Source organism: Schistocerca piceifrons, chromosome 8, assembly GCF_021461385.2.
Source record: "Schistocerca piceifrons isolate TAMUIC-IGC-003096 chromosome 8, iqSchPice1.1, whole genome shotgun sequence".
Classification (NCBI taxonomy): domain Eukaryota; kingdom Metazoa; phylum Arthropoda; class Insecta; order Orthoptera; family Acrididae; genus Schistocerca; species Schistocerca piceifrons.
This window is the reverse complement of record NC_060145.1, coordinates 24468326-24484266: the sequence shown is the minus strand read 5'-3', so window position 1 is coordinate 24484266 and position 15941 is coordinate 24468326. Positions and strand designations below refer to the sequence as shown.

Here is a 15941-nt window from a genome sequence, read left to right as displayed (position 1 = left end):
ATTTGCAAGAAGGTGAGCAATACTATTCATTCAAATAGTGTTTTTTTATTATTTATAAGAACCAGCTGTAGAGTTGCCAGCACCATTTGATGAAATATGCTTAAATTACTCCGACTGACTGATCTCACTTTTAGTAACACAAACATCAAAACATTCAAATGTTACATATCATTGGCTGCCTAGTCCAGCACTAACACCTGAAGATATTAACTGAACAGCAGCTGGTTTGTTTGACAACATTTGTAATCAAATGTAAGAGAGCTCAACCAAAGGAACCATGTACAGTGCACTCCAGTAACTCTCTCTACAAGGAGCTCTATAGTTGGAACACAGTTTTGGGGTCAATAATGCAGGTGTGCATTTTTGTAAATACGCTCCTGGAAATTGAAATAAGAACACCGTGAATTCATTGTCCCAGGAAGGGGAAACTTTATTGACACATTCCTGCGGTCAGATACATCACATGATCACACTGACAGAACCACAGGCACATAGACACAGGCAACAGAGCATGCACAATGTCGGCACTAGTACAGTGTATATCCACCTTTCGCAGCAATGCAGGCTGCTATTCTCCCATGCAGACGATCGTAGAGATGCTGGATGTAGTCCTGTGGAACGGCTTGCCATGCCATTTCCACCTGGCGCCTCAGTTGGACCAGCGTTCGTGCTGGACGTGCAGACCGCGTGAGACGACGCTTCATCCAGTCCCAAACATGCTCAATGGGGGACAGATCCGGAGATCTTGCTGGCCAGGGTAGTTGACTTACACCGTCTAGAGCACGTTGGGTGGCACGGGTTACATGCGGACATGCATTGTCCTGTTGGAACAGCAAGTTCCCTTACCGGTCTAGGAATGGTAGAACGATGGGTTCGATGACGGTTTCGATGTACCGTGCACTATTCAGTGTCCCCTCGACGATCACCAGTGGTGTACGGCCAGTGTAGGAGATCGCTCCCCACACCATGATGCCGGGTGTTGGCCCTGTGTGCCTCGGTCGTATGCAGTCCTGATTGTGGCGCTCACCTGCACGGCGCCAAACATGCATACGACCATCATTGGCACCAAGGCAGAAGCGACTCTCATCGCTGAAGACGACACGTCTCCATTCGTCCCTCCATTCACGCCTGTCGCGACACCACTGGAGGCGGGCTGCACGATGTTGGGGCGTGAGCGGAAGACGGCCTAACGGTGTGCGGGACCGTAGCCCAGCTTCATGGAGACGGTTGCGAATGGTCCTCGCCGATACCCCAGGAGCAACAGTGTCCCTAATTTGCTGGGAAGTGGCGGTGCGGTCCCCTACGGCACTGCGTAGGATCCTACGGTCTTGGCGTGCATCCGTGCGTCGCTGCGGTCCGGTCCCAGGTCGACGGGCACGTGCACCTTCCGCCGACCACTGGCGACAACATCGATGTACTGTGGAGACCTCACGCCCCACGTGTTGAGCAATTCGGCGGTACGTCCACCCGGCCTCCCGCATGCCCACTATACGCCCTCGCTCAAAGTCCGTCAACTGCACATACGGTTCACGTCCACGCTGTCGCGGCATGCTACCAGTGTTAAAGACTGCGATGGAGCTCCGTATGCCACGGCAAACTGGCCGACACTGACGGCGGCAGTGCACAAATGCTGCGCAGCTAGCACCATTTGACGGCCAACACCGCGGTTCCTGGTGTGTCCGCTGTGCCGTGCGTGTGATCATTGCTTGTACAGCCCTCTCGCAGTGTCCGGAGCAAGTATGGTGGGTCTGACACACCGGTGTCAATGTGTTCTTTTTTCCATGTCCAGGAGTGTATATTATTTTCCTATGTTACAATGTTTTGTACATTTGTATTCTCCTGGTTTGGGGTTGTTACTTCACGTTTGTTAGTGCACTATTGTGTCTCACCTACACTTCCGTTTATAATTTCGCATTCTTTCATTTCTAACAATTGACTGTCTCCTGCAGTACTTCTGGCTACAACACAATATGTTTCAAATCTAATATGAAACAGTACTTGTGTTCACTAAATTCTATTGCTGTAGTGCAGATGGCTGTTGCCATGACGAAGAGGCAGGACAATAACAACTCCCTGCCACGGTACAAAACTTGAAAACTGTATTGGTTTAGACAAGAAAATTATATGGCCTTATATGGCCAAGATCTACTGATCATAATACCTCCCGAGCTCAACATTTCACTAACTCACTTTTTCAGATGGCCTGAAGAGAGAGCAGGGTCCTAAAGTAAGTTTTCCAGACAGACTGAATGGAATGCAAGGAGTATAACAGCAGGTTCACAGTCCTTGAGTCACCAGCAGCATCCATAATGTGTGCAATGGCACTGTACAGTGATGCAAAAGAACAGTGCAGAACTATTTTTTATGTGGACACTAGCCTTATATTGGGTAGGATGCAGTTTGCTCCATCCAGCCATCCTGATTTAGGTTTTCTGCAGTTTTTCTAAACAATTTCAGGCGAACACTGGGGTTGTTCTTTCAGAAAGAACGTGAGCAACCATCTGTCGTATCTTCATAAAAACATCATTGCATATTTTATGTATCAGTATAAATGAGACCTTTTTTTTTTTTTTTTGCTTCACTACATTATGATGACAAACCCGTATTATGAGATGATCCATGGAAAAAAAAAGAAAGATCTATGTATTGCCAAAGGAGATATTTGTGCAAATATTAGATTGACTAGGGGATGTACAAATAATATATGCATACTATGAAGGTGTTGCTTTCTACTATTTCTATGTTAATTGGGGAAACAAGCAACAGAAAGGCTGAATGGGTAATGTAATTTAGGTTTGACTGTGCAAAGCAAATCATGCTTTTGGAGAAATGGGCAAGTAGTTCACTTAATATTAAACTGACAAGAAGCAAAGAGCCATGTTAGATAGTTCACACAGCTCTCATAAAAAATATTCTTCTCACTGGGGACAAATTACTACTGGTGTTTCACAGGGTTCAATTCTGGAACCACTTTAGTTCATGTTTATACAGAAATGATGCCATTTTACACTTACAAAGTAACAATAGTGCTCTTTGCTGATGCCAGAAGCATCATAATAAAGCCCAACAAAGTTTTAATAATAGGAGGAGCAATAAAGGAGATTACAAAAGTATTATAGATTGGTTCCCAGTAAATGATTTATAATTCACATCAGAAAAAAAATACAGTCCATTTCGTTCTGTATAAGACAAGACATATCATCATCTATAATTGGGAACAGGAAGTATGTAAATCAGACTGTTCAACACTTCTAGGTGTTATATTGATCAGAACTTGAATTGAAAATCACACATTAACGATCTTCTCGAAAGCTTGAGTTCAGCAGCGTTTTCTCTGTGTGTAATTGCTGATTTTGGTGATTAAGCATTGGAATATTCAACTGATTTACATACTTCCATTCATTGCAGTCATATAGAATAGCTTTTTGGAGCAATTCCACATTGTCACAAAGTGTAATATCTGCTGTTCTCAAACATCATGTAGACATCTGTTTAAAAAATTAGGCACACTAACAGCAGACACACAATATAGTTACTCTCTTATGAAGCTGAGAAGAATCAGGCACTATTTGCAGATACATTGATTGGGGGAGGGGGGACCAAAAAAAACTGAACACTAAGACGGGTTGCGCAACAGAAACAAAAGTTGGTAGGCATGTTCCTACATTTGAAAGATTATGTCTACCCCAATTTTGCACCATTTGCATAAGAGTAGCACTAGTAGCATCACTATGAGGATGCAAATCAGATTTTCTTTAAATACTTTTTTTTTTTTTGGGTAGGGTTTAAGGGCGCTCAACTGCTGAGGTCATTAGCGCCCAGTCACTGGTGTTAGAGCACATGGAATCAGCTAAAACTCAAGGGGATGGGGGGACATCAGAAGGACCTGACAAAGATGCAGATAAAATAAGTAAAAAGGTTAAATGTCTTTGGACAAGCCAGTTAAAGTTATAAAACGCAGAATATGAGCAGCTGCTCGAGCGTCATCAGCTAAAACATCCGGTAAAGTAGATGGCAGGGACAGGATAACACGAAATTGACTAAAACGGGGACACGACAATAAAACATGGCACACTGTTAATGCCTGACCACAAGGGCACTGCGGGGCTGGGTCACCGGAGAGCAGGTAGCGGTGGCTAAACCGGCAATGCCCAATCCGCAACCTCGTCAGAAGGACCTCCTCGCGCCGAGATGGTTGGGAGGATGTTGTCCAAGCAGTTGGGAGCGGTTTTACTGCCCGGAGCTTGTTTCCTTGGAGGGATGACCAAGCATCCCACCACAACGACACAAGCCTCTTACATACATCCCCACGAACGTCAGATGACGGGACACAATGGGAGGCTGGCCGAGGCAGGAGGACTGCAGCCTTGGCTGCAGCATCCGCAGCCTCATTCCCAGGCACTCCTACATGTCCGGGAACCCACAGAAAGCTGACAGAACCACCATTATCAGCGAAAGAATGGAGGGACTGCTGTATCCGTTGAATCAAGGGATGGACCGGATTGGGAGCTCCAAGGCTCTGAAGAGCACTGAGTGAGTCAGAGCAGAGTACATACGATGAATGGCGGTGGCGGCGGGCATACTGAACGGCCTGATGGAGAGCAAAAAGCTCGGCCGTAAAGCTGGAACATTGGTCGAGGAGCCGGTATTTAAAGGTGGCGGCCCCGACGACAAAGGCACAGCCGACACCGTCGTCAGTTTTGGAGCCATCGGTGTAAATAAAGGTGTGACCGGCAAGTCGAGTACGAAGTTCGACAAACCGTGAGCAATACACTGCAGCCGGAGTACCCTCCTTCGGGAGTGAGCTGAGGTCGAGATAAATAGGAACCGGAGCCTGGAGCCAAGGTGGTGTCGGGCTCTCACCCTCTCTGAAGGTGGTAGGGAGGGCAAAATCCAATTGTCGAAGCAGGCGACGGAAGCGGACTCCGGGGGGCAGCAGGGCAGACACATACAACCCGTACTGACGGTCGAGAGAATCGGCGAAGAAGGACTGGTAAGAGGGGTGGTCGGGCATAGACAACAGCCGGCAGGCATACCGACACAGCAGTACGTCGCGCCGGTAGGTCAATGGTAACTCGGCAGCTTCAGCATAAAGACTCTCGACAGGACTAGTGTAGAAGGCTCCGGTCGCAAGACATATCCCCCGATGGTGGATGGAGTTGAGCCGGCGTAAGAGGGATGGCCGAGCGGACGAGTAGACGAAGCTCCGATAATCCAGCTTCGATCGGACTATGGACCGATACAAGCGAAGCAGGACAGTGCGATCCGCTCCCCAAGATGAACCGCTAAGAACACTGAGGACATTAACGGAACGTGTACAACGGGCTGCCAAATAAGAGACATGTGGAGACCAACACAGTTTCCTGTCCAACGTGAGCCCTAGAAACTTAGTTGTGTCCACGAATGGGAGAACAACGGGACCGAGATGTAAGGATGGCGGAAGGAACGCTTTATATCGCCAAAAGTTGATACAAACCGTCTTCTCTTCAGAGGACCGGAAGCCATTTGCCACGCTCCAAGAGTAGAGGCTGTCTAGACAACGCTGAAGGCAGCGCTCCAGGAGGCATGTTCTCTGGGCACTGCAGTAGATCGCGAAGTCATCGACAAAGAGAGAGCCTGAGACATTAGGTGGAATGCAATCCATAATTGGATTGATCGCGATGGCAAAAAGGGCTACACTCAAGACGGAGCCCTGAGGCACTCCGTTCTCCTGGAGGAAGACGTCGGACAATACGGAACCCACACGTACCCTAAACTTTCGTTCCGTTAAAAAAGAATCAATAAAAAGGGGCAGGCGGCCGCGTAGGCCCCACCTGTGCATAGTGCGGAGGATACCTCCTCTCCAACAGGTATCATAAGCCTTCTCCAAGTCGAAGAACATGGCTACCGTTTGGCGCCTTCGCAAAAAGTTGTTCATGATGAATGTCGACAAGGTCACAAGGTGGTCAACAGCGGAGCGGCGGCGACGAAAGTCGCATTGGACATTAGTAAGTAGTCGTCGAGATTCAAGAATCCAGACTAACCGAGCATTAACCACGCGCTCCATCACCTTACAGACACAGCTTGTAAGAGAAATGGGGCGGTAACTAGAAGGAAGGTGTCTATCCTTCCCGGGTTTGGGTATAGGAACAACAACGGCGTCATGCCAACGCATGGGGACTTGACCTTCGGTCCAGACGCGATTGTAGGTACGAAGAAGGAAGCTTTTGCCCGCCAGAGAAAGGTGTGCCAGCATCTGAACGTGAAAGGCATCTGGCCCCGGAGCAGAGGACCGGGACAGTGCAAGCGCACGTTCGAGTTCCCGCATAGTAAAGGGGGCATTATAAGTTTCCAGATTCAGCGAGTGGAAGGAAGGTTGTCGAGCCTCTTCTGCCTCTTTCCTGGGAAGGAAGGCAGGATGGTAATGGGCGGAGCTTGAAACCTCCGCGAAAAAGCGGCCAAAGGCGTTGGAGACAGCCACAGGATCAACAAGGACCTCATTACCTTAGGTCAGGACAGGTGCTGAGGAGTGGGCCTTAATGCCCGACAGCCGGCGCAGGCTACCCCAAACGACGGAAGAGGGAGTAAAACTGTTAAAGGAGCTGGTGAAAGAGGCCCAACAAGCTTTTTTGCTGTCTTTGATGACTCTACGGCTTTGCGCTCGGAGTCGTTTGTATTCAATAGAATGCGCCAACGTAGGATGGCAGCGAAAGGTGCGTAAAGCACGTCGTCGAGCACGGATAGCGTCCCTACAAGCCTCGTTCCACCAGGGGACGGAAACGCGATGTGAAGAAGAAGTAGTACGAGGAATGGAACGTTCGGCAGCATTGATGATAACAGCCGTGAGGTATTCGACCTGACTGTCACAACTGGGAAAATCGTGGTCCGGAAAGGTCGCCAGGGAGGAGTAAAGTCCCCAGTCAGCTTTCAGTATGTTCCAGCTCGAAGGACGTGGGGATGGGGTGTGGTGCAGGAGACGAACGACACAGGGGAAGTGGTCGCTCGAATAGGTGTCAGAAAGGACATACCACTCGAACCGACGGGCAAGAGTGGTAGAACAGATCGAGAGATCCAAGTGGGAGTAGGTATGAGTAGAGTCCGAGAGGAAAGTCGGGGCGCCGGTATTGAGGCAGACAAGATGGAGATGGTTGAAGACATCCGCCAAGAGTGAGCCTCTTGGACAGGATGCAGGAGAGCCCCAAAGGGGATGATGGGCATTGAAGTCGCCAAACAATAAGAACGGCGGGGGAAGCTGAACGATCAGGTGCATCATGTCAGCCCGACTAACAGCAGATGACGGTGGAGTGTAGATGGTACAAACTGAAAAAGTAAAAGCAGAAAGAGTAATGCGGACAGCTATTGCTTGGAGTGGGGTGGTCAATGGGATGGGATGGTAATAAACATCGTCCCGAACGAGCAACATGACCCCACCATGAGCTGGGATACCGTCCACAGGGGTGAGGTCATACCGCTCCGAGGTATAGTGGGTAAAGGCAATACGGTCAGTCGGGCGCAACTTGGTTTCCTGGAGACCAAGGACGAGCGGACAGTGCAGGTGGAGGAGCAGTTGTAATTCCTCCCGATTAGATCGAATACCTCTTATGTTCCAATGAAACAACGCCATCGCTAGTCAAAAGGTTGGGGGAACGAGACGGGGGAAGAGCTGGTCACCTCGACGGCCGCGGAGGGCCAGGTTGCGAGGGAACAACGCTACAACCGACGGGAGGCGGATTCGGTTCCATCGACTCGTCGACAGCCGCGGCCACTGTCCCTGGTTGTGTAGGAGGGGCCGCATCATTTGCCGACGAAAGGCCGGCAGAGCGCCTGGCAGCAGAGCGTCCCGGCGAAACTGAGGACGGCCGGGAGCAGCGACTCACGGATGGAGCATCAGACGAAACGCGCCGGGGTGGAGAGGGGGATAGAGACTTCTTCTTAGAGGCCTTCTTGGAAGGCCGAGGAGGCACAGGGATGGTGGGCTGGACCCGAAGAAGGTCCTCACGCGCAGGGTCCGTTTTGGAACGCCGGACCTCTGAAGCTGGGGTCCGGAACGTTGCCCCAATGGACGCCTGAGAAGAGGATCGCTTCTCAGGTGGCGTGGGGGGAGGAGGAGGAGGAGGAGGAAGGGTGGCCCCTGGGGCAGAGGGGGTGGGGGCCACGGGGGAGGAGGATTTGGAAGGGAGGGATTTGGGAGGCGGAGGCAGAGCCCCCTGATGGGCGGAGGAGGCGGAGGGGGGACAGGATAGGGGTGAGGATACCGCGGAAGGAGTGGACACAACTGAGGCGAACGAAGTGGTCAATGACACGGGATGAAGGCGGTCGTACTTCTTCCGGGCCTCAGAATAAGAGAGCCGATGCAAAGTTTTGATTTCTTGTATCTTCTTCTCCTTCTGATATGCGGGGCAGTCTGAGGATCTAGGCGAGTGGACGCCAGGACAATTAACGCACCGAGGTGGTGGGGTGCATGTATGTTCCTCACAAAGAGGACGTCCACAATCGCCACAAAGGGGCTCAGCCTCACACCGTGATGACATGTGCCCAAAGCGCAAACACCGAAAACAGCGCACAGGAGGCGGGACGTAAGGTCGCACGTCACACCGGTAGCACATCACCTTTACCATCTCCGGGAGAACGTCCCCCTCGAAGGTGAGGATAAAGGCCCCGGTGTCGATGCGACGGTCTTTGGGGCCGCGCTGGACTCGCCGGACGAAATGCACGCCTCGGCGCTCCAGGTTGGCCCTGAGCTCCTCATCAGATTGTAGCAGGAGGTCACGATGAAAAATAACCCCCTGCGTCCTATTTAGTGCCAGATGCGGGACAATGGACACTGGGATGTCCCCTAGGAAGTCGCACGCCTGGAGCGCCGCCGACTGTGTGGCGGAGGTGGTCTTGATAAGGATGGACCCCGAACGCATCTTGCTGAGAGCCTCGATTTCCCTGAAGACGTCCTCAATGTGTTGAACAAAGAACATGGGCTTGGAGGTGGCGAACGTCCCCCCATCGGTTCGAGAACAGACCAAATAGCGGGGGAAGTACTTCGCCCCAAGCCGGCGGGCCTGTCCCTCCTCCCATGGAGTGGCCAAGGGGGAAAGGGCAGGAGAACCAGAACTAGAAACGGTACCTTTTCTTTTGAAAGACTCGGCCGCAGAGCGACCTGATACATGTTGACGTTTCATCTGCGAAACGTCCGCCCCGATACCACCCACTCCGACCAGGGGCTCTCCCCACGGGCGCCACCCAGCCGCAGCAAGGGCCACCTGGCACGATGACCATTGCCGGGAGTCCTGATGCCCCAAGGAGATGGGCATCTACTCCTTGGCCGACGTGGGGAGGGTGCAGCTCAGGTATCGGCAGTACGATCCCTGTGTTGTCAGGGGGCTACAACCTAGAGGGTACATGACGACCCCACCACAACGGGCTGGCTACCGTGCTGGATTTCTGGTGCCATGGAAAGTCCATCATGATCGCTGGTGCAGATAGAGATGCACTACGGGCGTAACTTGGACAACCCATCACGCGTTGAGGCCCAATTTGAGGAATAGTGGGTATGGTTACAACGCCAGTGCAATGCTGAGTGCCAAGGTCTTAGTGCACTTAGGACCAGTGGTACACCATGTAAGGTGTCCTTCCCCAAAAGGCTCGTACTTCTGTTGAATTTTGAAAAATGGAGGTCAAACCCCAAGGGGGACCATCACATGGAAGGCCGAAACGGTTGAAACTCCTTTTAGTCGCCTCGTACGACAGGCAGGAATACCTCGGGCCTATTCTTACCCCGGACCCGCAGGGGGGTCTTTAAATACTTGCTGGAACAGTCATTAGATTGGACATAGTGAGTTGATGTTAGTCGAGAATGCCTTTAAGGTGATAAAGACACCATTATCAGCAAGTCGCTAAGTTTGAACATGGTCATTTAATAGGGCTACAAGCAGCTGGATCCTCCTCCTGCAATACTGCAGAAGGACTTGGCAGGAATGTAGCCACTGTACATGATTGCTGGCAGTAGTGGCCATGAGACTATACAGTAACAAGATGAATAGACTACAGATGCCCACGAGGCATTAATGAGAGGAAAGACCATTATGTTCAGTGTATCACTCTGGCACATCATACTGTATCTGCAGCAGCAATTTTAGCAGCAGTTGGCACCACAGTGACACAACAAACTGTTACAAATTGGTTACTTCAAGGACAGCTCCGAGCCGGACGCTCTGTAGTGTGCATTCCACAGATCCCAAACCACTGCTATTTGCAATTCCAGTGGTGTCAAGTGAGAGATAATTGGAGGGTAGGGTGGAGGTCTGCTGTGTCTTCTGGTGAAAGCTGGTTTTATCTCAGAGCCAGTGATGGCCATGTGTTGATTAGATGGAGGTCAGTTGATAGCCTGCACCCAACCTACCTTTGTGCAAGACACACTGGACCTCCATCTGGAGTTATGGTCTGCAGCACAATTTCGTATGACGGAAGGAGCACTCTTGTGGTTATCTCATGCACCCTGACTGCAGAACCATACATCAACCTGTTGATTTGACCTGTTGTGCTGCCATTCACGAACAGCATTCCAAAGAGTGTTTTCCAACAGGACAACACAAGTCCACATACTGCTGTTGTAACCTGACATGCTCTACAGAGTATCAACAGGTTGCCTCGGCCTGCTCCATCACCTGATACACCTCTGATCAAGCACATATGAGACATCATTGGAGGACAACTCCCGCATCATCCACAAACAGTATTAACTGTCCCTGTATTATCAACCAAGCGCAACATGCATGAAACTCCATCCCACAAACTGACATTCAGCACCTGCATGCATGTTTGCAGGCTTTCATTCAACTTTCTGGCAGTTACACTAGTTATTTATGTACCAGCATTTCACATTTGCAAACAATAATCATTTTTTGGTGTTGCAATTTTTTTCCATCAGTCTAATAGGAGCATTCATAAATGTAGCACTAGGAACAAAAATGGTGATCACCATCCACAACACAACCTTACTTTTGCACAGAAAGAAGCAAAGTATATAGGCATTAAAATGTTGGCAGATAATTTTAAAAACAAGTTGAAATCATTTCTATTTCACAACTCCATCTGTTCATAGATTAATTTCTGAACAGATATTACACATGGATTACAGTAGGCATCAAAATGTATCACAAAAGGAAAAGCTATATCTGGTAAGGAACTTCAAATAATCCAGTAAAGTGAAATTCTACAAAAAATACAGTAAAATTCTAAACAAGTAAATTGAGAAAAATGATCATTTCCTCTCATCCTCACAGCAGGTGGGTGCACCTCTTCCCGGGGTCTGAACATCTGAGTAATCTTGTCAGCCTTTCTAACATTCCCCAACCTCCCTCTCTCTTCTCCCTGAGGAATGAATTAATACTCCTGAAAGCTAAGAATAGCTTTTACACTTTCAAACATGTCTATTGGCATTACCAGAGATTTGCCACCTGATAGTGTAAGTACTGGTAGCCATTCTGACTCTGTTGTAATTTGAAAGTTATGAGATATAAATTCTTGTTGATATGAATTTAAAATTAATAATTCAGCTAAAAAAACAGAAGTACGTAGAATGTAACAAGGGCTGAGACTGGTGAAGCTTGCACCAGGGTCTCCAATATTGTCTTTAATCTCAATAATAATCAAATTAATCACAAATGAGAGATTACAAATATCTTTAAGTAATGCTTCCTAAGTGTTACTTAACAGATCATCAGCTAAGACAGGTATCCTAATGCTACAGCTTCCTTGTGAAGAGAGTGCTGCTAGAGAATGCAGGAGAAGCAATATGCTATTAACAAAATAAATATTCATAAGGATTGGAAAATACAGGGAAATTCAACATGAATAGAAGAATTACAAATGGTTATAGTGTATAATAATACATAAATAACATTTATCATTGTAATATATGTCCACTATTTCTATAACGTTTTTAAATGATGCCATATTCACTTTTACCTGTTATTGTTTTTATTTCACAATTATAAACTCCGTAATTGTACCGTTTTCGAGCATCAAATCTTTGCCTGAAAATAGTACAAATGCTGAAATTGCAATGATAAAATAAAGGTAGTAATAGCTAAAAGAGAGTATGACCTTTCGAAAAACATTGATTAGCATTACAGATGAAATAAAAGATAATTTAAAAACATATGTCTGCTTGTGTCTGTATAAGTGTGGATGGATATGTGTGTGTGTGCACGCGCGAGTGTATACCCGTCCTTTTTCCCCCCTAAGGTAAGTCTTTCCGCTCCTGGGCTTGGAATGACTCCTTACCCTCTCCCTTAAAACCCACTTCCTTTCGTCTTTCCCTCTCCTTCCCCCTTTCCTGATGAGGCAACAGTTTGTTGCGAAAGCTTGAATTTTGTGTGTATGTATGTGTCTGTTTGTGTTTCTATTGACCTGCCAGTGCTTTCGTATGGTAAGTCACATCATCTTTGTTTTTAAATATATTTTTCCCGCGTGGAATGTTTCCCTCTATTAAAAAGATAAATTAAAGTTTTTTAACATATTTATTGTAGTCGGTGAATCAATGTGGCAGCAATGAAAGCAAAGAGGTTCCAGTACAGTGATGTATATTGTATTTCTGACATCTCTGATTGTTAACTCTTAGTTTTCATTTTTCTGAATGAAAGTTGTAGATGAAACGTGTGTTTCTCAGCTAAGTCATGAATGCTAATTACTAATAAAGCAATTTTGCATTCTTCGAGTGTTTTACAATTGCATTAAATGCAGCAGATATATAATATCTACAGTGGTGACACTGGTTTTACAAATAAAGTACCAAATTTATGGAAATTAAATGCATATGTGTAAATCCAGTTGACAATGAAAGATGAGAATTTACAGTTATGAGACGGTAGGAAGGAGGAAACAGCGAAATACAAGTCACCACAGTTGAAGTTTCATCCACGATGGTTCTTATAAGTGGCAGATCAGACACAGTTTTGGTCTCGCAAGTTGTCCTCCATTTACCATCATTTCGGCCATAGAACCTAACGACTTTGTTTGCACAACTGGAAACAAATTTTTTCTATAGTGATGTAACAAATGATAAGACAAAGCTCACATATTTGGTCAATCAACTTCATCAAAATTTTGCATCTACAGTAAAGGTATCACTCTCATGCAATCAACCCGCAATTGAGATGAACACTGAAGTCACTGTTGATACAACTGGTTTATAGGTCAGAGGAATAACAAGTTCCTCAATTATTATATCATGATGTGACTGGGGTCAAAACCCCTTCACAATCTCTCTGACATTTAAGAAACAGTGCAACTGAAACATCAGCACTGGGTTTATTTATTAATGTGAACAAAATTGGAATTAGAATGTGTATGCCTTATATGACTGTTTTATGCCTTATATCTAAAATGATGTAACCATGGTACAGAATAACTTCTCTAAGCAAATCTGCAGTCTGAATCAGTAAAAGTTAGGTTCATAACGTAGCAGTAAAAGTTAGGTTTCTTAACGTAACACTGACAAACCAAATATATATCTATATCTACATCTACATCTACATCCATACTCCGCAAGCCACCTGACAGTGTGTGGCGGAGGGTACTTTGAGTACCTCTATCGGTTCTCCCTTCTATTCCAGTCTCTTATTGTTCAAGGACAGAAAGATTGTCGGTATTCCTCTGTGTGCGCTCTAATCTCTCTGATTTTATCCTCATGGTCTCTTTGTGAGATATACGTAGGAGGGAGCAATATACTGCTCGACTCTTCAGTGAAGGTATGTTCTCGAAACTTCAACAAACCTGCAGAGTCTTCCACTGGAGTTTATCTATCAACTCTGTAATGCTTTTGCGATTACTAAATGATCCTGTAATGAAGCACACTGCTCTCTGTTGGACCTTTTCTATCTCTTCTATCAACCCTACCTGGTACGGATCCCACACTGGTGAGAAATATTCAAGCAGTGGGCGAACAAGTGTACTGTAACCTACTTCCTTTGTTTTCAGACTGCATTTCCTTAGGATTCTGCCAATGAATCTCAGTCTGGCATCTGCTTTACCGACGATTAGCTTTATATGATCATTCCATTTTAAATCACTCCTAATGCCTACTCCCAGATAATTTATGAAATTAACTGCTTCCAGTTGCTGACCTGCTATATTGTAGCTAAATGATAAAGGATCTTTCTTTGTATTCACAGCACATTACACTTGTCTACACATAGATTCAATTGCCATTCCCTGCACCATGCATCAATTCGTTGCAGATCCTCCTGCATTTCAGTACAATTTTCCATTGTTAAAACCTCTCAATATACCACAGCATCATCCGCAAAAAGCCTCAGTGAACTTCCGATGTTATCCACAAGGTCATTTATATATATTGTGAATAGCAACGGTCCTATGACACACCCCTGCGGCACACCTGAAATCACTCTTACTTCGGAAGACTTCTCTCCATTGAGAATGACATGATGTGTTCTGTTATCTAGGAACTCTTCAATCCAAACACACAACTGGTCTGATAGTCCATATGCTCTTTCTTTGTTCATTAAACGACTGTGGGGAACTATATCGAACGCATTGCGGAAGTCAAGAAACATGGCATCTGCCTGGGAATCCGTGTCTATGGCCCTCTGAGTCTTGTGGACGAATAGTGCGAGCTGGGTGTCACACGGTCGTCTTTTTCAAAACCCATTCTGATTCCTACAGAGTAGATTTCTAGTCTCCAGAAAAGTCATTATACTTGAACATAATATGTGTTCCAAAATTCTACAACTGATTGACATTAGAGATATAGGTCTATAGTTCTGCACATCTGTTCGACGCTCCTTCTTGAAAACGGGGATTACCTGCACCCTTTTCCAATCCTTTGGAATGCTATGCTCCTCTAGAGACCTATGGTACACCGTTGCAAGAAGGGGGGCCAAGTTCCAAGTTCCTTCAGATACTCTGTGTAAAATCGAACTGGTATCTCAAATTTTATTTGAACAGCCAGTACAAAACTGTATCAGTCCGAGGGTAGCTGACACAGTGTGTCATTTCTTGCAAATTAAGGAATAGATGTCACAGTATGCTAGTCATTGATAATTTCATTTGAATAGGCAGTACAAGCCTGTATCTGTGTTGAGAGTAACTGCCACAGTGTGTTAACATACATAAATATTTTTGAACATTTCTTGCAAGTTAAATAATGGATGTCACAGTGTGTTAGTGGCCGAAAATATCATTTGAATAGCCAGTATAAAACTGTCTGTTCTGAGACACTGTCCCACACTGTGTTAGCAGACGTCAATGCTTTTAAACATCTGTTTAAAGTTAAAGTGTGAATGTCACTGTATGTTAATGGTGGGATATTTCATTGGAACAGCTAGCACAAACTGTTTCTATTTGGCAACAGTAGTCACCGGGTGTTAGCACCCTTAAATGCATTTGAATGTGTGTCTCTAGTTAGAGAATGTGTGCTGCTATCTCTTAGCAGTGGTTAACTCATATGATAAGCACTGTATAAAACAGTTACTACTTTAGTAGTAACTGCCACAGCTATAGCATTCTTGTCAAAGTACGTCATACACCATTAACGGTCCGACAGTTTGCACGGGTGTATAAATCAGTTCATTCTCTGAATGTAACTGTTCCAGCGAACTGTAGCCTTTAAGATTGTTGGAAGTTCAATATCTTCTTTTTAAGAATACTGTTGGCTAGAGCCTGTAAATTGCATCTTGATGAAAGTCTTAATATTTTCATATTTTAAAGTGTTTAATATTCTGCATATGTTGTTTAACAAAGATTAATTGCTGCTGTGGGGTAGTCCCCATAATTCTCAGCTAGTCTTTAAGAAAAAATAAATAATAATAACATTGGTGGGCTAGTGTCCCTAAGTTTATTTATTGTTCAGTATACATTAATTTTAACAAAGTAATTGCTGCTGTGGGGTCGCCCCGTAAATTTCACATTGGGGAAAGATTTTAAAATACCTATTGCTCAGTGACAAA

General features: G+C 46.2%; 1 protein-coding gene across 2 annotated transcripts in view; it reads right to left on the bottom strand.

The window, feature by feature from the left end:
- Positions 1 to 15941, bottom strand: part of LOC124711538 (vesicular glutamate transporter 1-like) — a 130174-nt gene that overhangs the window by 90748 nt on the left and 23485 nt on the right. The window lies entirely within an intron of this gene.